The sequence below is a fragment of the Colias eurytheme genome, chromosome 15 (assembly GCF_061535395.1).
Source record: "Colias eurytheme isolate Ceu_HAF_F1 chromosome 15, ilColEury1 Martin Lab GWU primary, whole genome shotgun sequence".
Lineage (NCBI taxonomy): Eukaryota > Metazoa > Arthropoda > Insecta > Lepidoptera > Pieridae > Colias > Colias eurytheme.
Window position 1 is genome coordinate 10640916 of NC_142994.1, and position 25458 is coordinate 10666373.

Here is a 25458-nt window from a genome sequence, read left to right on the forward strand (position 1 = left end):
TTTTGTGAAGGTTTATCCGAATTTTTGTTAAATATATACTATAAATAATTTGGAAAATCCAAAAGTGCACGCCTCATAATTTTTTTTTAATAAATATTTATTAATTATTATTTTTGTTTATTTAATAACAATTAAACCACATCGAATCAGACCCTGAAAAATAAAAGGGTTCTATTCCTGAGCATACTCAAGCGTAAGAGAAAAAAAAAGACTCGATTAGTAAAGTATTTCGGTCGCTATCGTGTTAACAAGAAAAAGGATCCGCACATACAGACACACGGACGTCCAAGACAGAACTTTTTTAAACTGTTTTTTAACTAGTTTAAATAACAAAAATGACATCAAAAATATCATGAACGTTAAAAATAGTGTTTTTTCTTAATATGTGTGTGTATGTATTATCTTACAAGTGCAATGTATGATACATAAAGACATTTTAAGTTTGAAAAATCAGATGTTTTGCGCGAAGTGACAGTAGTACCCACCTCAACGCTTCGCTTATGAGGCGTGCAATTAAAAACAGCCGATATAAGTATTCAGAATGTTTTAAAACTTGTTTGAAATGAATGGCAATTACGGACTAAAAAGGGTTTTGTACACTAAAAGTTCTCATGGTCAAACGGAACTTAGTGAAATACTAAAAAATTCAACAGAACATACCTATACATATAATTTATTTTCCTATTTTTGTGATGAGTAATGATGAATATTGCAATGATCTTGAAATTATAATACATTTATCACTAACCATGTTTCATCATTGAGTTATATTAGATTTTTTAAATTCAATTTCTTTTTTTTTATAATATATTTGAAATCATTGTCACCACATACAGAAATGATAACTCACTGAGCGAGATTTTCTTTGTCTTGATAACGTTGCTTGTTGTTTATTCGATAAATAGTTGTGTCAAGCAAAAATAGTTCTTGTTGTTTTACGTTTTGAATTGCATTAAAATGCATTGGAATACAATGGGAACTACTGTATTTTTATCCAACATTAGATTCCTTATACTTAACTATTTTAAAAATAAATAATTATTAGAAAGAATATGACTAATTAATTATTTTAAGCTAGTGCACACGTGTCAGAAATGAAACTTCTTTGGCAAGATTCGAAGATACCGAAATCGTCGCCTTACTCCATGACGTGACGGTATTACCATGACGCGACCTTGAAACTTTAATTTCAACGTGCCTTATTAAGTTTCACTTCAAAAATGGATATATCGCTTCACTTAACTATAACTTGACGAAAGGGCACTCAAGTTTGTTTCTTGCCCTTATAGAAAATCATTGAAACAGATAAATACCCCAGATTGTACACGGTACATTACTTTTTATATCATCAATACATCATTTTTTTCCGCCTCTGCCTTATGTCTTTGTAACATTTACATCAAACGAGCGAATGCTCATTCTAACCCCACTATGTAAATGTGTTTTAGTGTAAACAGGCGTAGAGCATTCTTTCTTCGTTGAAGAATGCTCTTGCTCTAACTCTGGCTCTATGTTCATTTCATGTAAATGCACCGTGATGCTCTAGAAATGTGGTGCTGGAGGAAGATGCTAGGGATATCGTGGACAGAGTTTCGCACCAACGAGTCCATACTCCAAGAGCTCGGCATCAAACAGGGTTTATCGACCGTAGTACAGTCGCGCATACTGCAATACTTTGGACACGTGTCTAGGCGAGATAACAACTCCATTGAGCGGCTAGTAGTACAAGGAAAGGTGGAAGGAATCAGATCGCGCGGCAGGTCACCAATGCGCTGGACCGACCAAGTGAAATCTGCTGTAGGAATTCGCGTATCAGACTGCGCCAGACAGTCTAGTAACAGGAAGAGATGGCGGGAGATCGTGCGGAAAGCTGTGTCCGCCTCTACCACCGATGTGGACGTCTCAACGTGACCACGACCACTCTGCCAAGAGTGAATCGACAAAGAAGAAGATTGCTTATAATAAATATGACAGATTTGCAATATTATAACTACCGGCATACGATGATACGATGGGAATGTTTTCCACTCTCACAATTACACTCGATGAATAAATAATTTATTATTATCTTTAAAGCTACGACATACGTAAATGTACGAGTACGTTTATTTTTTATCTTATTATCTTTACAAGCCTATCTTAATTTGTTTTATAAACAAACAAACGCTGTAATGAAAGGTCAGGTCAATAAAACGGGTTTAACATCCCTTTTAAAGAATAATTAATACATAAAAAATAAAACCATGAAAAACTTTTCACTTTACCTCGTTTATTTATACTCACATAAAATTAAATAAGAAATTCACAAATAACTCAGAAAAAATGAAATAATTATAGATGTAGGTAACGTTGATTTGAAAATAATATGAAACGAAAAAACAATTACTGAATAAATTATATGCAGAGTTTAATATTATCGGAACGATTAAGCATTGAACACGATTAAGACGGAGACGGAAATTCATATACATATTATCATTAGATCATTAGATCATTCATTTTCATTCATTTCATTCATTTCATTCAACGATTATCTTTACTTACTAATATTATAAAACTGAAGAGTTTGTTTGTTTGAACGCGCTAATCTCAAAAACTACTGGTCCGATTTGAAAAATTATTTCGGTGTTGGATAGCCCATTTATCGAGGAAGGCTATATAATATACCTATCTGTCTGTCCGTCAAGACCCTTTTCTCAGGAACGCATGAGGGTAAGCTGAATTTAACATAGATACTCAAGTCGATGGTCCCTTGAAGCTGCGACAAAATCAAAGTTATAACCAACGCAATTATAAGATACACATAGTCGTTTATGCTGCAAATTTTCGCAAACTTCGACACTTGCCAGGGAATTAGAATCTACAGGGTATTTTCCGTGAACGCAGAGTATTGAAATTTGGAAAAGCAACGTAGGTATAAAGACGTTACTTTTCCAAATTTCACAAATAAAGGAAAATTAATGTTACAATATAATAAAAAAACCGGCGAAGTGGGAGTCAGACTCATGCATGGAGGGCACCATCAACCTAGATGGTGCCCTCCATGCATGAGTACGACTCCCACTTCGCCGGTTTTTTTCCTTATGCATGTGCATATAAAGTAGGTATGTACCTACCCCGGAAAAAAAGATACGAGGAAATAAATAAATAAATATCAAGATTTAAAGCTCCTTAATCTTTTACGTGTCCTTTTGGAAGATTTGTGTCTTCCGTTAAGTAGCTATTAGCTAAGCTTTATTTAATTTATTGTTATTTTTATAAGAAACTTTTTCTTGGTAATAAAAATAAATAATGACCCTTTAAAAACAAGTTAAGGTAATTTTTCTTTGATTTATAATATAAAGTAGGAATGCTATCATAAATCAAACTGTAAAAATTGCAATTAGCTATTTTTATTTTAACGTCGTACTGTTGCATTGCATAAGACAGCCTGCCCCCCTAGTCAAGTGGCTTTCTGTTAGCGTAGCGTTCAATAGAATAGACTACGAATGTATGAGATTGACGTAACCTGCAGATACGTTTATCTACAGCCTACGTCAATCTCATACATTCGTAGTCTATTCTATTGAACGCTACGCTAACAGAAAGCCACTTGACTAGGGGGGCTGATGGCTTTAATAGTTACCTAATATGTAGTAAATATATCTATTTAAAAGAATAGATCAATAATCGATCACGAGGCGGGATTCGAACCCACTGTTTTGCCTCGTGCGCGTCGGGGAGAAAGACGCAGGTTCGAATCCCGCCTCGTATCGGTTTTTTTTATCTTCAAAAATTACTCATTTATACCATTTAATGTTATACCATAATGGTATAAATGAGTAATTTTTGAAGATAAATATGATATAAATTTTTGAATTCTAAAAAATAAATAGGTAGGTATCAAAGATTTAATTTTTCTATAAACACTCAAAGAACTTCTGACAGCTAACATGAAGTTATAATATTTAATTTTTTAAAAGAATAGCGAATAAAAACAAATTAATTTCTTATTTGTGTGAAATAATTCAGAGCTGCACAAATTTTAAACGCTTAATCAAGATTATTGTGATCTTAATCCGGCTTAACGAAAGAGGAAGAACCTACATTTAGTATTTTAGTGTTCACTTAAGCTAGCGCAAAATCTCAAACAGTTTTAAGCTATTGCATAGCTTTTATCTCAGACTTTGAGCGTGGCGACCTACGACGAAAAAACCTAACACCCCCCACTCCAACCGGCACAGCGATGCGATGCTATGCAAATAGCACGCAATAGCTTTACCACGGCAGTCCTCGAGTGCAACACGTATTTTTTTTTTCATTCTCTCAACTAGTGACTTATTCGATTAAAGACTATTTTATGAAAAGTTTAACCTAAAGAAAATGTGAATTGCATTAATTATTTTATGCTAGCTTTCCGCCCGCGGCTTCGCCCGCGCAGTCAAAGAAAAACCCGCATAGTTCCCGTTCCCATGGGATTTCCATGATAAAACCTATCGTATTTCCCGGGGTAAAAAGTAGCCCATGTCCTTTATGTCCTTTCTCGGGTATCAAAATATCTCTATACCAAATCTCATGCAAATTGGTTCAGTAGTTAACGCGTGATTGAGTAACAGACAGACAGAGTTACTTTCGCATTTATAATATTAGTATGGATTTGATTATTATACGACATTTGAAGTGAAATGTAGAATAATTGTTATTTACTGTCACAGCAATATTAAATTTAAAAATAAATAAATTATTTACTAAATTGTACAAGAGCCTGAATTACAAGGAAACATTTTCATTCATACAATCTTTAAAGGTCTTATTTATTCAACAAAGAGAGCACGAAGGTTCATTAATTCAAAATGGTGCATAATATTATTTTGACTTATTACTCAATGAAATTTTGATGTTGCTTTTATTAATGAATCGTTAAGAAGCAGAAACTTTTAGGGAATACTTTACGTAACCATTTAAGTGTGAGTAATTAATACATTTTAGAAAGATACTGCTGTCTCATATTATTAAAAACGAAGGAAAGAGAGGGCAGAGTGATTGTCTATTGAACATTGATTGTATCGTATAGGAGCTACCAACGTTGACAAGAGAGAATTTTAGTATAGTTGGTTCTTTGATATACTGTTTCTCTTCCTATTTCGGTTAGAGTCCGGGCTGTCTGGCTGGCCGCAGTGGTTGCGTTTATTAGTGCGCATCTTATCTGCACAGGAAAATATCCGTAATTTAAAGTCATTTATTAACGCGTATTGCACGCCTCATAAGCGAAGCGTTGAGGTGGGTACTACTGTCACTTCGCGCAAAACATCTGATTTTTCAAACTTAAAATGTCTTTATGTATCATACATTGCACTTGTAAGATAATACATACACACACATATTAAGAAAAAACACTATTTTTAACGTTCATGATATTTTTGATGTCATTTTTGTTATTTAAACTAGTTAAAAAACAGTTTAAAAAAGTTCTGTCTTGGACGTCCGTGTGTCTGTATGTGCGGATCCTTTTTCTTGTTAACACGATAGCGACCGAAATACTTTACTAATCGAGTCTTTTTTTTTCTCTTACGCTTGAGTATGCTCAGGAATAGAACCCTTTCATTTTTCAGGGTCTGATTCGATGTGGTTTAATTGTTATTAAATAAACAAAAATAATAATTAATAAATATTTATTAAAAAAAAATTATGAGGCGTGAACTTTTGGATTTTTTTTAATCTTTTGCCTTTAGATAGATCCATCAGACATAAATTTTTTATTGCAAGACGTTTTTTTCGTTGTTAAATAGGTGCCAGACGCAATTTTTTATTTCAAAATCATTAAAATGTCATCGAAATAAGTGAAATTCCATCAACATGAGTCCGCTTAAAAGGTAAGTAATAACTTTATTACTTATATTATATTATCCTTTTTTAATACTTATATTGAATAAATCTTGCTTTAAATTCATGTTATTTTCCATTTGTTATCATTGCAAACAATTTAAACAATTTAGAAGTTATTGTATACTTTTACAATAATAACGCTATGATCTAGTTGAATATAAAAATTCAAGGTCTTAATAAAAATAAGTTCACTTTAAATTTCTAAACTTCTCTATTTTATATAAGCTCTTCCCTAGATTGCCGCACCCTATGGTGCGTCTGTATTTCATATGTAATCAATCATTACTTATTTTCTATTTTTTCCCTCTTATATTCAGATTTTGTTTCCACGACATATATAATATGTGTTCTACTCCAAGTGCCCTTGCCCTTGCCCATACCCTTTATAAATTATCATTTAAGATAAGGTAATCGACAGTTAATTTCGAACTGAATAACAAAAACGAAGTTATAATTTTCACAACAAAGAATAGTTAGTATCCATATATAGGTATAATTAATGCGATCGTGGGTATAAACGAATGAGATTATTCTATAAATAAACCCGTATTTTCAACTGGTGTAAAAATGATTAACTTTTAACGTAACGTCCTCCTGTTACACATGAAGCCATAAACCGTATATAATCATATTGCGTAGCTTCCAAACGTAAATTTAAATTAAAGCCATATTAAGTTACGCAATATTTTTACGATTTTTTTATAATCTGTTGAATTATTATCTGCATATATTTGTTGAACATTTAATTTGTAACTTATAATTATTTAATATTTCAAAGAGTTCGTACGTTCAAACTTCCACCAATATTTTAGGGACCAAATTAGACAAATCAGGCTAAGCATTCTTGAGCAACAAACTAACAACAGTTTAATTAAAAATAAATGTATAATAGATATTCATTCAAAATAAATCTTTGAAGTTTTTTTTATTAAATATAGGTAAATGAGTGAACTCTCTGAAATGAGAGCCGAAGTTTGAAGTAATGTCCTATTAAAAGTATTCTATCGCCTTTCTTATTTTTATCGAATCTCAATTTAGATAATTTATCAAAACAATTTTACATATGTTTTAAATCCGTGAGTTTACATGATTTTATATTTGTTGCCTTAAATACAAAATAACTACATCAATTGGAGTTGGAGTATCTACAAACTACATCTGTAACTGTAACTTATTTAATGTAAAGCCAAATAGATAATAATATTGTAAGAATACTAGAATTATAAAAAACATTATCTCAAAGTATTTACTAGATACCAATACACTTTATTTTCATTTGTAGCGAAACGGAATTGGTCCATTGAAAAGTTACATTTGGGGTTGCATTTTTTAGAGGACGCAATTTTATTTTTTTGATGTGTAAGGGGGGTGAGTGTGAAGCTATCACCAAGTTTGTGGGGTCGCCACCCTTGTCCCACGGCCGCCATCTTGAAAAAAGCGGTTGATATGGTTTTTACGATATATCTCTTAAACTATTTAATCACTGGATCGAATATGTACGAGGAATAATTTGGAGGCTGACAAAATTCTGTTGATATTTTCGAAAGTTCCTATAGGAATAATTGTCGGAATCTGGGTTGGACATTCAACTTGATTTTAAATTACAATAAAAAAATGATAATATATTACTCAAAATTAATATTAGATATAGAAAAAAAAAAACAATTAATTTTATAATCATACGAAATTAAGCCCCATCAAACCTGTACTGCTGACCTAATTATTGTTTAAGGTTAAAATTTTGTAAAAAAAAGTCACGCCAGTGGAGCATATTAGTAATATTGGTGCCAAATTAACTACCTCATTTTGACCATTTCAAATTCACTTTAAAAGGCTAAATAAGTATTTTTTATAAATTTATAAAGAATAGAAAAAATTCGATCACGATGCGGGACTCAAACCGTATTTTTCTTTAATATTATTAACCCCGTTCGCTGCGAATTTCTCTCACTTAAAGATTCGCTGAAGCATTCAAAATGAGAGACTTTATAGTGTAATAAAATTAAATAAAAGGAAGATAATAAAATGCTCGCAGTTGGAACCTTGTCTCTCATCTTTATGTCTTACTTACAAAAAATTTATACCCGTAGAAAAATTTATAAAACTCATAGCTATTCGTAAATTTATTATGAGCGACATTGTTTATAGCTAATTTTGAACATTTAATATTCAGTAACTTTATAAAACCCAATGTGATTTAATAACGTATTAAGCGCGTCACACACGGTGAAGATACTATCATATTTTATCCTAAGATACTGTTATATTTTATATTACAGTATCTTAACGCATCCGGTATCAGCGTTAGTATCTTCACCGTGTGTGACGCGCTTAATTCTGTGAAAAAATATACATAGAGTAATTATTACTACTTACATAGTATAAAACAAAGTCGCTTTCTCTGTCCCTTGTCCCTATGTCCCTTTGTCTTTAAAACTATGCAACGGATTTTGATGCGTTTTTTTTTTAATAGATAGAGAAAGGTTTTAGTATATAATTTATTATGTTTTAAACAAAGCGGGCGAAGCCGCGGGCCAAAAGCTAGTTACTGAATAATATGAGAATTTAGGATATTTTTAAGATTAGGCCCATAGCACACAGCGTATTTTATACGCGCAGGCGACGCGCGACTGCAGCGCAATAGAAACTGCTAGTTGGGTTTGCAATACGCCGTATGCTATGGGCCTTAATTCTAAACAAGCCATTCTCTATATTTTAAAGGTTTGCAGCATCGTTAGAAAGTTTCCAAACAAGACAATTTCCTCCACATTTTAATGCTAAACTTTAAAATGTAAGAAACTGTAAACCGATTTCGTTTGTAAGTAGATTTTATCGCGTTGTCTGATTGGAATATTAAGAACTTATCAAATCTTTTGCAGTTTATTGTGGTAATTGGGCAATAGACCTCTTATCCAATACTTGCTTCATTTAACTTAGGAACATAAAAGCTTCTTCCCTACTTTTCTTATAAATAAGTTAGTTAAGGTGATGAATTAATTTTTCTAACATTTACGGCCCTTTTCAAACCTTCGTAATTTTTATATTATTAAAGTTGTCGTGATGAAAATTCTTGACAAGAAAGTTCAATAGTAACACAATACGTCTACCGTTTTAGAAACATGATTCCATGATATTTTCTCGATAGAAAAAAAATACAAAGTTCTCATTGTTATTTTTTTTTAATCTCTGGCATCTTCAAAATAACAAACGTAAAGTTACGACTTTTTGGATATTAACTATAAAATATACAACCTATACGTCTACCGTGTTAGAATTTTGAAATATGCGATGGTTTTGAAATAAACAAGAAATACTTGAAATTAGCGCGCGACCAGCCAATATAGCGAGAGCCGCCCTGTACCTTCCTACCCCGATCGCTGCACGAGTCATTCCCGCTACGGCCGTCACACGGGGAGCTTGTGTCGCTCGCGCAATCGTAAAAAAGGGTGACAGCACGATAAGACAAAATGAGACAAATGGGGACAATAAAGAAAATAAGAAGAAGAAACATAAAGGTTGGAGGAAAAAGAATGCTTACAATTGGAACAAATTAATGAAGTAAGTTGGTTTTATTTTAAATTTGATGATAATTGTATTATAGACGATGTTTGATATGTACCCCTGTTTTAAGTACATAACGAATGTGTAAGATTTTTTCATTTATAGCATAAATAATCTGTTCAGAAATCCGGAATCCAGAAGGAAAATAAACCCACTGATTGTTCACAATGTGAATCCACTCCTTCTTAAGTACCTTTATTCAGTCAAAAATGTATGTTATCAAAGCTCTACTGGTTTTATCGCATGATTCCATTTTTAGCAAAAAGCAACAAAGTGCAAAGAAATAAAAAATCATGGTGAACTTAGTGGAAGTATGGCGGACATAATATGGAACAGGAGCTCATTGGAGTAGTATTATATTTAAAAAAAATACGAAATAATTTCAAGAATTACATTTCTTAAAAGGTGGTAGATAAGTATGTTGTATAAAGAATTTGATGTTGATATAAATTTCATTTATACTTACTACACCTGTGCGGGAAATTGCTTAGTAATAAAACAGGTTTATATTCATATTTACATAGTAATGTGAGTTTTCATTTCGAAAAATTTTGTGTAAGTATATTAAATTGAGTTCCTGGGTGATCTGGAAACACAATTGGGCCCGGAAGATGGCGCTGCAGTCACTCCTCCTAATGACATGAACCGATTTGGATGAATATTTGTGTGCACATTTCATTTTTGTGGGATGATTGGTTGATTCGCTTTCACATTAGCTAATATTATGTATTTTTGTTGTTAGAAAGTAAACTTAATTTAATGTTTATAATACATTATTATTGGTATAAATAAGCCAGTGTTCGTCTCACATTGCTGTACCTGCCTACCTACACTACCAGGGCCTAACTTTGTTCTGGCTATTTTATTTTGATTATTTGTAATGAATAATTACAATTATAATAGAGTGCAAAAAATAAATACATGCGTCAATATATTTTGTGTTTTTTTTAAACAATTTTTTTATTTAAAAAAATGTCATTCCGACCGCGGCTTTGCCCGCGTGGAATTAGATTATATATCGTGAATCCTGTCTTATCCCACAGAAGTGTTCAGTTCGGATAAAAAGTATCCTATGTGTAAATCCAGGCAATTAGCTATATTTTATCAAAATTGGTAATGTAGTTTTGACGTGATTAAGTAACAACTAACAAAAAAATATACAAATTAACATCCAAAGTTTCGCATCAGTTTTACTGTATTAGTGATATCTTCCACTCTTGACTTTGACTGAGAAGAATTAGGGTTTATAACTTCTTTCAGAAATATTACCTTTCATTTCTGGGCATGACGTAATAACTACGTCAGCATCAAATTCTATCTAAATCCATTCATTAGTCCGCGTTATTGAGTACCATTTCATTTTTTCAGAGTAACAATATTTTTTGTTATTTTAAAGATTATTTATAACCTGTATTATTTTGTAATAAAGTAAACATTACGAAATAATAATAATTATTAATAATGTCTAAGTAGTTGTTAAAAAGAAGATTATTTGTTTATAAGCAAGAAAATAAAACCAATAAATCAACAATTAAATATATGTATAAGAATATTATAACTGTATGACGACTCCATACATGTTTGTCCCGAGTCGGCCAGCGGCAGCGCGGCGAGTTTGCAAGAATGACTTCGCGCACACCCGCGTTCGCGATAGCGAGCTATTAGACTCCGCCCGCCAAGCAGTAGATTTTTTTTTGTGTATCGTCTTAAACAAATTTGTTTCTAAAACCACTTTTGAAATTTCCTATAGCGTTACCAAAATATTTTGGTTATTGCATAGTGATAAAATGATCAGTGCAAATTTCAAATACTTACTAAGTCTCGGTTTCCCAGCTACCTCATAATTTATTATGTTCTGTTTATCTGTTAGTTAAAATGATATCGTAGGCCATCATAGACATTATCAATAATGAAACTACAATTATCCCAACTCTACAAATATTATAATCACGAAAGTTTGACTTGAGGACAGCTGATTTACAAAATTCTATAAAACTGAAAAACTACTTACCACTATATTACCTACATATTAATCCAATTGTGGTAAACCAAACGAGACTTAATTTTTGGCTGATAAAATTATCATGATCGTCTCCTTTCTACGGTGTAGATAATATAATCCAGGGGCGTAGCTTCCACCGTATCAGCCGTATCAATTATACGGGGCCCCCGCGCCAAGGGGGCCCCCAACGTGCGTAAGCAAAAATTTTTCAGAAATGACAAAAGTAAAAAAAAACAATTTTCTGGCCTCCTGTGTGTATATTTAATTTGAAATGTTTGCAAAAATTTTGGGATAAGTGACAGATAGATATAATTATGATGAATAAATATTTCTTGTAATTTTATGCAAACATTTTTTTTTTCCTTTGTGAGAAATCTTTACTCTCCTAAGGGCCCCCAAACAATTTTTTTATACGGGGCCCCGCCAAGGCACGCTACGCTTCTGATATAATCTATACTAATATTATAAAGCTGAAGAGTTTGTTTGTTTGTTTGTTTGAACGCACTAATCTCGGGAACTACTGGTCCGATTTGAAAAATTCTTTCGGTTTTAGATAGCCCATTTATCGAGGAAGGTTATAGGCTATATATCATCACGCTACAACCAACAGGGGTGGAGCCACGGGGGTGAAACCGCGCGGAGCAGCTAGTATAGTATAAGACGGGAAAAAAGAAACAAGAAATAATCACAATAACATTTATTTGTCATTTGGTTACATTTTAATAATATCACAATTACAAAGTATATTTTACAAACATAGTTCAACATAATTAAATATCAATATGACACGAATTTCTCTTCTCTATAAAAATAAGCAATAAACACTTAGTACATAAAATTTAATTTCTAGGCTTAGTAATAATATCTTAAAATCACAATAGCCGTTCAACACGATAATATTAAAAATAAATTATAAAATAAAACATCCATGAAATATTAAGTTGACATATAAAATGAATATACAATTATTATATAATACAATTGGACGTATAACATTATATTTTATAATTCAAGCATTTATATCCATTAATTTTTCATATTTACATTCTAGCGATACAAAACTTATTAACAGATCAATGCAAAAGTTTTAAGAACATGTAGATTGTAGGAATAGTATAAAACTATGAAAAATGAGTTTAATGAACACATAGATATTTTACAAATTTTATTTATAACGATTTTTTGTTTATTTAAATAGAGATACAGTATATATTACTATGGAATATCTACACTATTAATATCAGGGAATAAAATATTAAAGGTATAAGATGTCGTTTTTAGCATTCAACTTTTTAAACTATATACACTACTTATACATAATTATACATTTTTACATACTATGTACTTATACCATTACCTACTGGTAAGGCAGGTACATAATGCAATTAGAGTCATAATAATATAATGAATTTTGTATGTAAAAAACATTTAACGTAATATATGTTTTTTAATTTAAAAGTCTCTGCGAAATATAAGACAATCGCGTATTATATTACATATATTACAAAAAGAAAAAGTTAGCTACTGATAATTTATAACCGTTATTAATAATTCTTCAATCAAACTTGTATCTTATATTACAACAAAATAATATTACAACACGCTGTGTTTGAATATTTATTCTACATGAAATCTTACTGAAAGTTGAAAAATATATTGAAAAGATTAACGTGTTATATTTCTTATAACTAATCGTACAGTTTCTCGTCGTTTGTAGACGTAAGATAACCAAAAACACCCTCGTCATTGACAACGAAAAATGACAGATATTATAGTCGAACAATTCGACATGACAGCGGGCAAAGTCTATTATATGAGTAGCTATTGAAATTTTCAATAATAGTCACTAACATTTTTATCGAATTTGGTATAGCTATAGTCAAGGTTTCAATAGTTCTTGGCTATTTGTTGACCTTTTAAACCGAGAGATTTCTACAAATCGATCGTGGGTTCCACATGATACTTCCTATCATCGATATTATAAAACTGTATGTCTATAGAAGTTATTGGTAGAATAGGCAATAAACCAATGCGCCAAGTGTCAAAAATATATTATTATTATTTAGGTAATTAGCTAGTTCACAGCTGAAAACTATCGTCTTAATTCACACCTATAAATCTCGGTCGCATTTGCTAACGCTATTCTGCTATTAACATCACTTTAATTGGCCCAAAGGGACCAATTGTAATAAAAACAAACACGTAGAGAGTTAAACATGTTTATGACTACATATTGTGTATTTGTTACAAGCTTATAAAACAGTTCCATTTCCTTATTTAGAAGCATAAATTATACGAAATTGCAAGAAGCATTACACTACTTTCTATGCAAATAATATTAAAAGATTGTTGAAGTCTACGACGAGTGATTGATCAGTTAGTCAGTAATGATATCAAGATTGATTCATTTGATTTTTCTGCAGGTTCTATTAAGACATGTTTAATCAACTTCTTTCTATAAAAATTGGCAAGAAAAACGAACACACTATGTCTATAGAGAACGTATGCCATTTTAGTCTTTATTGTCATAATTGTGGTGAAAAAAAGAAGCCCGTGAAGAGGAATAAACAAATTGAACTTTTTTCATTCACCCTTTGAATTTAAGGAATTTCGAAACGATTCAAAAGTTCCGCACAATTTCGAAATACATAATTTAATAGCAATTCTTTCATTACGTTGTTATAACGGCTTCTTTTTACGAAATTGCTCCATCGTCTGCATTTTTCTTTTCATTGGTTCTTAGTTGTGTTATAGCTACTTATTTTATGAGTGGAAGAAGGTTCTTTAAGCTAAAATCTAAAGCAAGTTATGTGTCATATTGGTAAATTTAAGAAAACTTAACGATGCTTTTTAAGTGAATTTGAATTGAATTGAACTTTTGAATTGACTTTTAAGCTACCGGTCAAATGTGGCTACTTGACCACATTTTTTTACTTTTTCTTAGCTAACTTATTTATGTTAAACTTTTATTAACATTTTATGATTTGTTCATGTCATGAATGATTTCATCATTCACTTTTACTAGGTATTTCTTTAAAATATATTGAATCTAACATTATTTACAAATAAACGTAATACAGGTCAAGTTGACACTGATGTGGTATCTTGACCCTGCACATCAGTTTTCATAGGTAGATGCTTAACATTCTTGTTTTAGGCTAAGTTGCTATTATTTTTTAAGTCTTCGACTTTTTAAATATTGCAGCCCGAAGTTTTACAATAAACTGTTAGGCTCTGGCTACCTGGTCAAGTTGCCACGGGATTTGTAATGATTTCATACAAATCATTACATGTCGGATAGGGTTGTCACAAACAAAACACAAGTTTTAATGAACTATTTATTTATTAAACCAAATTTAATACATATGTATATGTATATTACTTAATACTTATAGGTATTTATTAATAGGTAAGGAAACATTTATTTTTCATTAGAAATATGCTAAATCGTTGTCATCAAAGAGAGTATAAGTATCTGGATTGTCCGAAATTTGCAGCAAATTTATTGATTTTACTATGCAAAACTCGAAACAGATAAAAGAAGGAAAAAATGCAGTCACGTTATTTTTTTGTGTCAACCCTAGGCGTCGGTCAAGTTGCCACGCAGCGGTCAATGGCAACTTGACCTAACCTGAGGCATCAATGCCCAAGCAAATATTTCGACAGATGAGCCTAAAATTGGATAGTTCCCACTGTAAAATCAATCTCTAGGGTTTATTACACAACATATCAAAACTGTACTCACCTGAGATGTGCAGTTTAAGCTCTACAAACATAATAATACTGACACCGGCAAAAGATCCTTAGTCACAGTCACACTTCGATACGTTATATTGCGAGAACCAACAGCGTTACCGCTTTAAAATTAAAATATGTTGCCAATTAATATTTTAAAAACCTACCAACATCGATACGTTAGGTCAATTTGCTTTCAATTCTACAAAATTTGATATTTTGTTGTTAAACGGAAGGTGTGGTCAAGTTGCCAAGTAAAGGTCAAGTAGCCACATTTGACGGTACTATTTTTAAAGAACAACACAAACAATTAGTAAAATCATTTTATAGTAATAAAAGGTACTGAAAGATACTGAACGTAAACTTAGATGCTCATAATTTTCTTTAGGTTAAACAAGCATGAATATATTATATTAATCTCTGTAGCTTGAGGAAAATAGTGCTCTAGAATTTATCAGACTTAATTTTCACGTGAAATAAGGAGTTAAGAATTAGGCTAATAAGTACTTAAAAGAAATTATCATAGAACATATCGAATTGTATTAACATTTTTTTTAATTGTATTAATTGTATTAACAAAATTATCTGAAATGCAAATTGCCTGTAATTTGATTATCAATTGCAAACAATTTATATATGACTTTATAACTCGAATACACAGAATTAATAGTAGGCATTTAGCTACAAGTATGCCATTCTGGGTATCACATTATAATAAAAATTAGGACATTATAATTGTTGCAATTATTGTATCATGGAAATCAGTTCTTTATAAAATTGAAAGCAACGTTCAAAAATGAATTTGAACAACGAAAAGAAAAAAAAGATATCAAACGGATTAAACAAATTTCGAAGCCAAATGCACTGTTCAAAGATTCAAGTCATAAATTGTGTTCCAAAGTCCACAGAAATCCGGAAATATCCCGAGATATTAGAATACAACATACCTACAATATACATACCAACATCACAGTATTACAATATTATTTCCTATTGTAATACTGTGCCAACATCCCGTGAGGAATTTGATTGATTTCCTCAAATATTTAAGGTCAGAAGGTCGTAAGTAATTTCACGTAATAAAAAACCCTACTGTTTTACGACTTGTAATAGAACTACATATTTACTTTGTAACTGGGAATAAGACCTTTTAGGAAGATTTCTGAATGTTGAAAAGTTTTAAATGAATAGTTATTTTTCTCGTGAACATTGCGGGAGTAAACTGGACCTTTACGATAGAGATAGGTTTTATTTACTGTATGAATTCAGATAAAACAATATAGATACAGAACATAATATAATATATGAACCTAAAAATAGTTGTTTCATTAGAGTGGTCATATATAAAGTTATGTATATAATACATATTTTTCTTATTAAATTAATCAAGTCTGGAGAATAAATTAATACAGAAGTTTATATATTTGAGCTTATGTATTAAGATTAGGCCAAAGTTAATTAGTACTGAATAAAGTTGACTTCTTAAATTTATTTACTTGTCTTAGGGCCGATTTTTCAATGCTTGGATAAAACTTATCCGTCCAATAAAGTATTACACGATAATATTAAAATGTCACGTAAACTGTCAAATACGGGCAATTAGAATATGTTTTTAAAATGGTAGTTTTATACATTATCCGACGAATAAGTTTTATCCAAGCATTGAAAAATCGGCCCTTATAAAACTATGTTTCCACTAACCTAATACATTTGTAATAAATACATTAGTAGGTACTATATAATAATATGTACAATATACTTATACTAATATGTACAATCAGATACAACTTATAATTAATCCACAAAATAGTTCAATGTTCTCGTCAAAAACATTTTTTACCTTAATTGTAAGGTCGCTTATAGTAAATACGAAGCTTGTCTCTTATAAACTGTAGTTTCATAAATTATATACATCATTTATCAAGCTCGTTTCCACTATTAAAACTTTCGATATTTTTCACTGTCATTTCACTGAACACATTTTCACTGTTTAGTTAATATAGTGTCGTTGTCTATCTTTTACAATACAGTAACGTAAGTCCTATCTTTTTCTAATTACTTGTATCTTTCACTGTTTCTTCTATTCATAAAGCGGCTGTGCTGCAGGCGTTGGCCCCTTTGACTGCGCCGTGCGGGGCCAGGTAATGCGATAAAGGAATTGACTCCCTTCCTTTCCTGTTTCTATTACCTGTTGACAAAAAGGTCATTGAGTATTAGGAATTACAACATTTTTCTACAAAAAGTGAGTTTTCACCACTTGAAAGTAACAAAATATAATAATATTACACTTTAGTCTCTTAATAATTAAAGTCATAGATAGTAGATGCTATTTTAATGTTCAACGATGTCGGCACCCACGTCGAATTTAAGTAAAACAAAAATTAATTATTGAGACTAATTATAGCAAGAATTTGGCCTAAATTAGGTAAATTCTAAAGATACGGTTGACCTATTTTCAAAAGATATCCTTCAAATCCCCACGGGAAAATTAGGTGGGAACCTCTCTCTGGACTTAAGGTATACAAATCCCGAATTGTAGATTCGACCCGTGTAATAGAATGTTATTTTTCACTTCAAAGGCAGGGGAAATAACAATGAACCTCATGATCGTAAGTCTTTATATAAATTCTCAGTGAATGCGACCTAATTTAGCAGGCTTATCTTAAATTCGAGTTCATTTTGTTGTTTTTTTTCAGTATTAAAGTTGTTTTTAGAGGTTTTAAGTTATTTCAATTACTTTCTTATCGATATTAAAAAGGCTATTTCAAAACATGAATAACTATAAATACTTTAATAATTTACTCTACCTATGTGATTACTGTTTATTCTGATTTAATTAGAAAATAAAACCATGTAACTAAACATGTTTTTAAAAGAACAAAATTGGTTGATAAATGCTTATGTTTCTATTACAACGATAGAAAACATCAAATCATTCCTAAAATATAAAAAAAATGTGTGTACCTACTAGTGTACACACGTAAGAAGTGAAACTTCTTTATGACCTTATTTTTCAAAAAATAATTTACTATATGCAACTTTACAGAAATACGTCAATCACGCGTGGTAGGGATAACAAGATGGCGCGTAACGGAAAAATGTCACGCGTAACGAAAAAATGTTACACTAAATTTTTTTTCCAACCCCGATAAAGAAGTTTCACTTCAAAAACAACAAATACAATGCGTAACATGTTTTTCATGTTAGCATTGTGTTCACTGATACATGAAAATCTGATCAAACGAAGACCTATATTTGTACAGTTAATAATATTACAGGTTGAACTTTTTTGGGCAATAACTTCGATTTTTGGTATGTTTAATATCAATACAAATACATAGCTTTAAAAAATAAAATATGGTAAGTATTTAGAAATTAAAGACTTTTTAACGGATTTTAAACGCGATTTATTCATTATATTATTTTCCCGACGTTCCTCTCCCCGTGACCACGCTCGCTGTAGAGTGTTCGAAACGTCGGGAAAATAATATAATGAATAAATCGCGTTTAAAATCCGTTAAAAAGTCTTTAATTTCTAAATGTATAATACTCGCGTAAAATCAAACACTAGAAAATACTATATGGTAAGTAAACATTGAAATAAAATAAGTATAACTAAAATTTATTACCTCTATGAAAAGGGAAAATGGTTTCTTCGAATTTCAAGAAACATTCAACATCAATCAGAATTTATGTCTATTCAAACGTTGATTTCAAGATACAAATAAAATATCTTTATGTGTAAAAATCTATTTTGATCTTGATTAAATAACAATAGAATATTAATTGTTTATCCTTACATAAGTATAAAGTCATTTCGTCTAATAATACTGAATTGAATATCTGCTACCTAATAAATTGTAACTGAGTCATCGAACATATTTGATGAGAGATATCTATTAATAGCAAAGAACTCTTATGAAAAGAGGGTTCTTATTCGAATAATACCTACTATCTTGACTATTATTTTAGGCGTGTCTTGTAATATGTCTTGTAATATGATGTTATAATATTATGTACTAGCTTTCCGCCCGCGGCTTCGCCCGCATTTTCAAAGATAAACCCGCATAGTTCCCGTTCCCGTGGGATTTCCGGGATAAAACCTATCCTATGTGTTAATCCAATTTACCCTCTATATGTGTGCTAAAATTCATTGTAATCGGTTCAGTAGTTTTTGCATGAAAGAGTAACAAACATCCATACATCCATACTTACAAACTTTCACATTTATAATATTAATAGGATTTCTTTTGTTAGTTTGTGATCTATACCATATTATAATTGTAGTCCAATGTTTTTATACGAAAACGTTTCAATAGGAATTTGGTTTATATATAGAATCTTTTTGTTCTTTGTTAACTAATAAGATGTTGGAATTGAAGTTTTATTACTTGAACCTTAATAACATTATTTAGTACCTAAGTTAAAAGTACCTTCATAATTTTGATTTGTAAACAGTGGCGTGCATATTAAAAAAAATGTATTAATAAGCATATGTGTACATATTTTTAACGTTAACTGCTAGTCACACAGGTAGACTTTATGGTAAGGAATGAATTAAATGAAAAAATCATTTAATTCATTCTTTTTCGTTCCCCCTACACTATTCTTCGGTGGTGTAACTAAACCGATTTTCCTTGATATAAATAAGAAATAGATTATGTATCTGATGATATATTCATATCGAGGCATTCATTCGACTGAGCATCAGCCCATTCATCCAAAAATATGGCCATTGTGATTATAGGAATGTTCGCTATTTCCGACGGCTTTTCTTTCCTGGTTCGGAGAAAATATGTACGGGGATGATATTTTTCTCAAATATGAATAATTTAAGAATAGCGCTAAAAATAGACATCTATCCAATATCCAATTTCAGTGAAAACCTTGAATAAAAACCTCATATTAATGCACATTATGAAATTCATATGAAGAAATAGATATAGACTACAAGCCCGCATAGGACAAAAATATGGGTCAAATGAACCACCAGGGGACATATCTAGAACGATAGCAGAGCAAAAAATAATAAGATTCATCACTATGCCGTCACTTGTAAGCTGTCCAACTGAGTGCAGATGAGAATTGAAAAGTACAGGTAGACTCGGTAAATTTTGGTCATATATTTTTGTACGGCATTCTTAACCATCGATAGATCCATTAAAAATAATAAGAAACCGCTCAGTGCCGTACAAAAATGGTGGTCCACCAAGTCGGAATTTTTATTTAATTTCCGAGAGTTACCGGGGGTAAATTTGGTCATTTGACCATGTACGGCATCTGTGTCATACTATTGCTATACTGCTTTTAATCCATTATTCCGCAACGCCGTACAAAAATCATGGGGACAAGGGGAAAAAATCGAGAGTTGTAATCCCCTCTCTTTCCCCACTCCAGGGGGTCATTTGACTAAGTACGGCTTGGGTTCCAAAACATTATCTAGCACTCAAAAGTACTATTAAAAGCAATGCCGTCAAAAAATAATTGTTCTTTTAAATGTATACCAATAATCATCTTAATTTAATCGAATTCTTGATATAAAGAGCTGTAAGGTCATTTGACCCTGTACGGGAACTTTTTTTTTAACATGATATTGTAAAATTCAATTGTTGTATAGTATTGCCGTTCAAAAGAAACCGTTCTAAAAAAAGTTATAGAGAAATGCAAAACCAGAAATTTTGTTAAAGTTTAAACATCGTAGATTAATGAAATATAATAGTTTTCTACACTTTATCCGTTGTTTTAAATAGTATTAACATAGATAAATTAGGAAAAAACGATGCCGTACATTTTTGTGCAGACCACATCTTTTAGGCTGATGAAAGCGACGAAAGCTACAATTTTAACAGTGCTTTATGGCCATTTGATACAGTACGGCATTAACATATTTTTACCCAACTACGGCAAAGCAAAAGGAGGGTTATGGTTGTTTACAGGTCATGTATGTATGTTCATCTATTCCCTCGTAACTTCTAAACTACTTATCAGAATTCGACAAATGACATATCATTAGAGGCGTCTGAATTGTTCACTGGATAACCAGCGACCAGCTAGCTAAAGGCTATATGGGGTTTCACAAAATCTAATGTGGCGCCCTCTAGAGTCTAGCGGACAAAACATACAGAGTAAAAAAATAAAGTTAAGATAAATATGCAGTGTTTGGTATCATTTGAAAGCGCTTTACTTGTACATTTTGAATATGTATATATTACTAGAATTTGCTTGTGACTTTACCTGTATTCATGGACTGATTGCATATAATTCACATCTTTTCGTTCATAGCTTTTTTATTAGTTCATCAATTTAACGGAGTCCATTCCACCTGACTCCGACTTTCCAAGGTGATAATTAACCACCTCGAGCTTCTTAATATTAATGTATATTTATATTTTATTATAAAAATATAAAGCAAACATTTCGTCATATGGATTTTTTCTTTTTCAGATTTTTCCCCTTTGAACCAACGAAAATGTACGGCACATGAAAAAATATTATCTATGCATAAAATACTTTAAAAATAAATTTATTTCGTGTTGTGTCAAATGACCCCCTGGAGTGGGGAAAGAGAGGGGATTACAACTCTCGATTTTTTCCCCTTGTCCCCATGATTTTTGTACGGCGTTGCGGAATAATGGATTAAAAGCAGTATAGCAATAGTATGACACAGATGCCGTACATGGTCAAATGACCAAATTTACCCCCGGTAACTCTCGGAAATTAAATAAAAATTCCGACTTGGTGGACCACCATTTTTGTACGGCACTGAGCGGTTTCTTATTATTTTTAATGGATCTATTGATGGTTAAGAATGCCGTACAAAAATATATGACCAAAATTTACCGAGTCTACCTGTACTTTTCAATTCTCATCTGCACTCAGTTGGACAGCTTACAAGTGACGGCATAGTGATGAATCTTATTATTTTTTGCTCTGCTATCGTTCTAGATATGTCCCCTGGTGGTTCATTTGACCCATATTTTTGTCCTATGCGGGCTTGTAGTCTAATATTGAAAGCTGTCGTTTTTAGAATGTACGGCAAAGTTTTAAGTACAGAATACTCAAAACATTTAATTAAAAACAGATGTAGGTCGGTTACAATCTCTGGACCGACAAATCTGGCAAATCTGCCCTTTGAATAAAGGAAGAAAAAGGGCTCGGTTTTTAGGACCGAAAGTATAAGTACGGTTTCACATAATGTAAATTAGGATCTTGTGATGCGGGATTAAGGACCCGTAGATAAACAAAATAACAGTGAGAATACTAATTAATTTGAATCTACGTACTTAATAGAAGGTACACACATATTAAATTATTTAAAGGTTACTCTACTAATTTGTCTTATTTTGTAGATAAAATCCTTTAAATATTGGATCTTTCCAATCGGGCAAAATCAGACAGTGCCAAAACTTATCTATTTCAGCCATCCCAGTACAATCAAAATGAAACAAGTTCCAAATCCTATCGGTAGTTACATAAACTTGGGTTACACACAAATATGAAAATAAAAATGTGTGCGTGTACTAGTGTACACACGTAAGAAGTGATACTTCTTTATGACCTAATTATTTTTCAAAAAATAATTTACTATGTTCAACTTTACAGAATCACGCGTGGTAGGGATAAGAAAAAGATGGCGCGTAACGGAAAAATGTCACGCGTAACGAAAAAATGTTACACTTAATTTTTTTCCAACCCCGATAAAGAAAAATCTTTCACTTCAATAAAAAAAATGTGTTTTAATACACCATATCCGATTATAAGATTCGAAGAAGAATATTCTTTCATATTATGAGATAAAGTACCTTTAGTACTTTGTAAAAAAGGGAACAAAGTAAATGTAGACGTGACGGGACAAAAAAATATTGATACCAGTTTATTGTCGATAACAAATGTATTTTCCCGTTTCAGTTTTCACGTCATTGCATCATAATATAAAAATATTTCACAAAGTGTGGCTTTCACTTTTATCTGTTTCAGAAATTATTTTGACTTTCTCTTGGATTTGTGATTACACGTATGAAATAATTTTTTCTCTATGTTTTTGTTTGTGTGGTCAAAGGATATTCCCGTGGAAATAAGATATTTCACCGCGATATTATAGAGTAGCCTCTAGTCTCCTTACTATCTCCAGACACAAAAAAACATATCGTAAAATACTCCGGTGTGAAAAATAGAGACAAACACACACACTTTCTCCTTATTACATTACGATAAATGGTTAAACGGTTCTTGTATCTTTTTTAGACTGTATTCCGCGTATCGTGATGATGCATATAATCGTTGTTTTCGAATTAGAATGCATATTTGTCAAACGTATCATCGCAAAGCGTGCGGTCGAATGAGAGAGTCGTTAAAATGAACAGCTTGAATTTCGATCACCAGCTCGTATATCATGAAAGTCATACTATGTAGTTAGATTTACAAATGCACTGTTATTAAATTGAGCTTCGAGGAATATTCAGAGCGAAATGAAATAGAGTAATTTCTCGGGAATTTTGCACGCCTCATAAGCGAAGCGTTGAGGTGGGTACTACTGTCACTTCGCGCAAAACATCTGATTTTTCAAACTTAAAATGTCTTTATGTATCATACATTGCACTTGTAAGATAATACGTATACACACACATATTAAGAAAAAACACTATTTTTAACGTTCATGATATTTTTGATGTCATTTTTGTTATTTAAACTAGTTAAAAAACAGTTTAAAAAAGTTCTGTCTTGGACGTCCGTGTGTCTGTATGTGCGGATCCTTTTTCTTGTTAACACGATAGCGACCGAAATACTTTACTAATCGAGTCTTTTTTTTTCTCTTACGCTTGAGTATGCTCAGGAATAGGACCCTTTCATTTTTCAGGGTCTGATTCGATGTGGTTTAATTGTTATTAAATAAACAAAAATAATAATTAATAAATATTTATTAAAAAAAAATTATGAGGCGTGCACTTTTGGATTTTCCAAATTATTTTATGATTTACAGTTAGTTTATATTAAAAAACACTGATACTGATAGATTTGTCTGAAATTGTATAAATACAATTAATATTTTGCTAAATAACTTATTCAAAACAATGACGATATTTTGGTGCAAACAATACACAAATATAACGTGGTTGCTATATTGAGAAATAAAAATAGTTCTACTGAAAATCAATTTTAAATTTATTTTTGTTAAAAATAATTAAGCTTATATAATCAAGGTTTGAAATAAAATTCAATTATTTCTATTCGCTTGAACAAACATGAAAATAATGTTTTCATTATACTTGTTCTTGAAGAAGTTGAAATAACATTTCTGCCTTATTTCAAAACTTTGGGCTTTTGCACTAAATATAGAATAAACGGTGACTCAAAAAGCTTCTAATATAAACGATTAGACAAAGCCTTGACAGTCGAGTAAATATCCTAATAGACTACAGGCCCATGTTGAAAAAATTATGGGTCATTTGACCCACCACCTGACCTATCTAGAATGATATAAGAGCATAAAATAATAAGATTCAGCACTATGACGACACTCGTAAGCTGTCCACCTGAGTGCAGATGAGAATTCGAAAGTTCAGGTAGAGATTTTCTCCCCTTGTCTCCATGATTTTTGTACGGCGTTGCGGAATAATGGCTTAAAAGCAGTATAGAAATAGTATGACACAGAAGCCGTACAAAAATGGTGGTCCACAAAGTCGGAATTTATTTTAATTTTTCGACAGTTGCCGGGGTAAATTTGGTCATTTGATTTTGTACGGCATCTGTGTCATACTATTTCTATACTACTTTTAATCAATTATTCCGCAACGCCGTACAAAAATCATGGAGACAAGGGGAGAAAATCTCTACCTGAACCTTCGAATTCTCATCTGCACTCAGGTGGACAGCTTACAAGTGACGTCATAGTGCTGAATCTTATTATTTTATGCTCTTATATCGTTCTAGATAGGTCACCTGGTGGGTCAAATGACCCATAATTTTTTCAACACGGGCCTGTAGTCTATAAAATAGATGAATTTATTTATCAAGTTTCAGGTGGCACTGCCTTATTATTTATGTCTTGAACTTTATTTTAGTATTATTAATTCAGCTATTAATATAGCATACAAAATAAAACTCTTCCGCTTGGTACTGCCGGACAAGGCGAAACTACTGAGCGTAGAATGTTGAAATTTGCTCTAACGTTTTATTACGTAGAGGATTTTTGGATATTCCATTTCTAAGGGGATCAAAGAGGGGTTGCAAGTTCGTCAACTGTAAAAAATTCAGTAATTAAAATTTAAAAAATGCATTCGTCTACACATAGGTAA

General features: G+C 31.6%; 1 protein-coding gene across 1 annotated transcript in view; it reads right to left on the bottom strand.

Moving 5' to 3' along the window:
* Positions 1–17032: 17032 nt before the first annotated feature.
* LOC149902564 (cholecystokinin receptor-like) overlaps positions 17033–25458 on the bottom strand; it is a 78463-nt gene continuing 70037 nt past the window's right edge. Inside the window, exon 11 of the mRNA XM_090110501.1 lies at positions 17033–17351. The gene's annotated coding sequence lies outside the window, so the exon portion shown is untranslated. The remainder of the gene's footprint in view (positions 17352–25458) is intronic.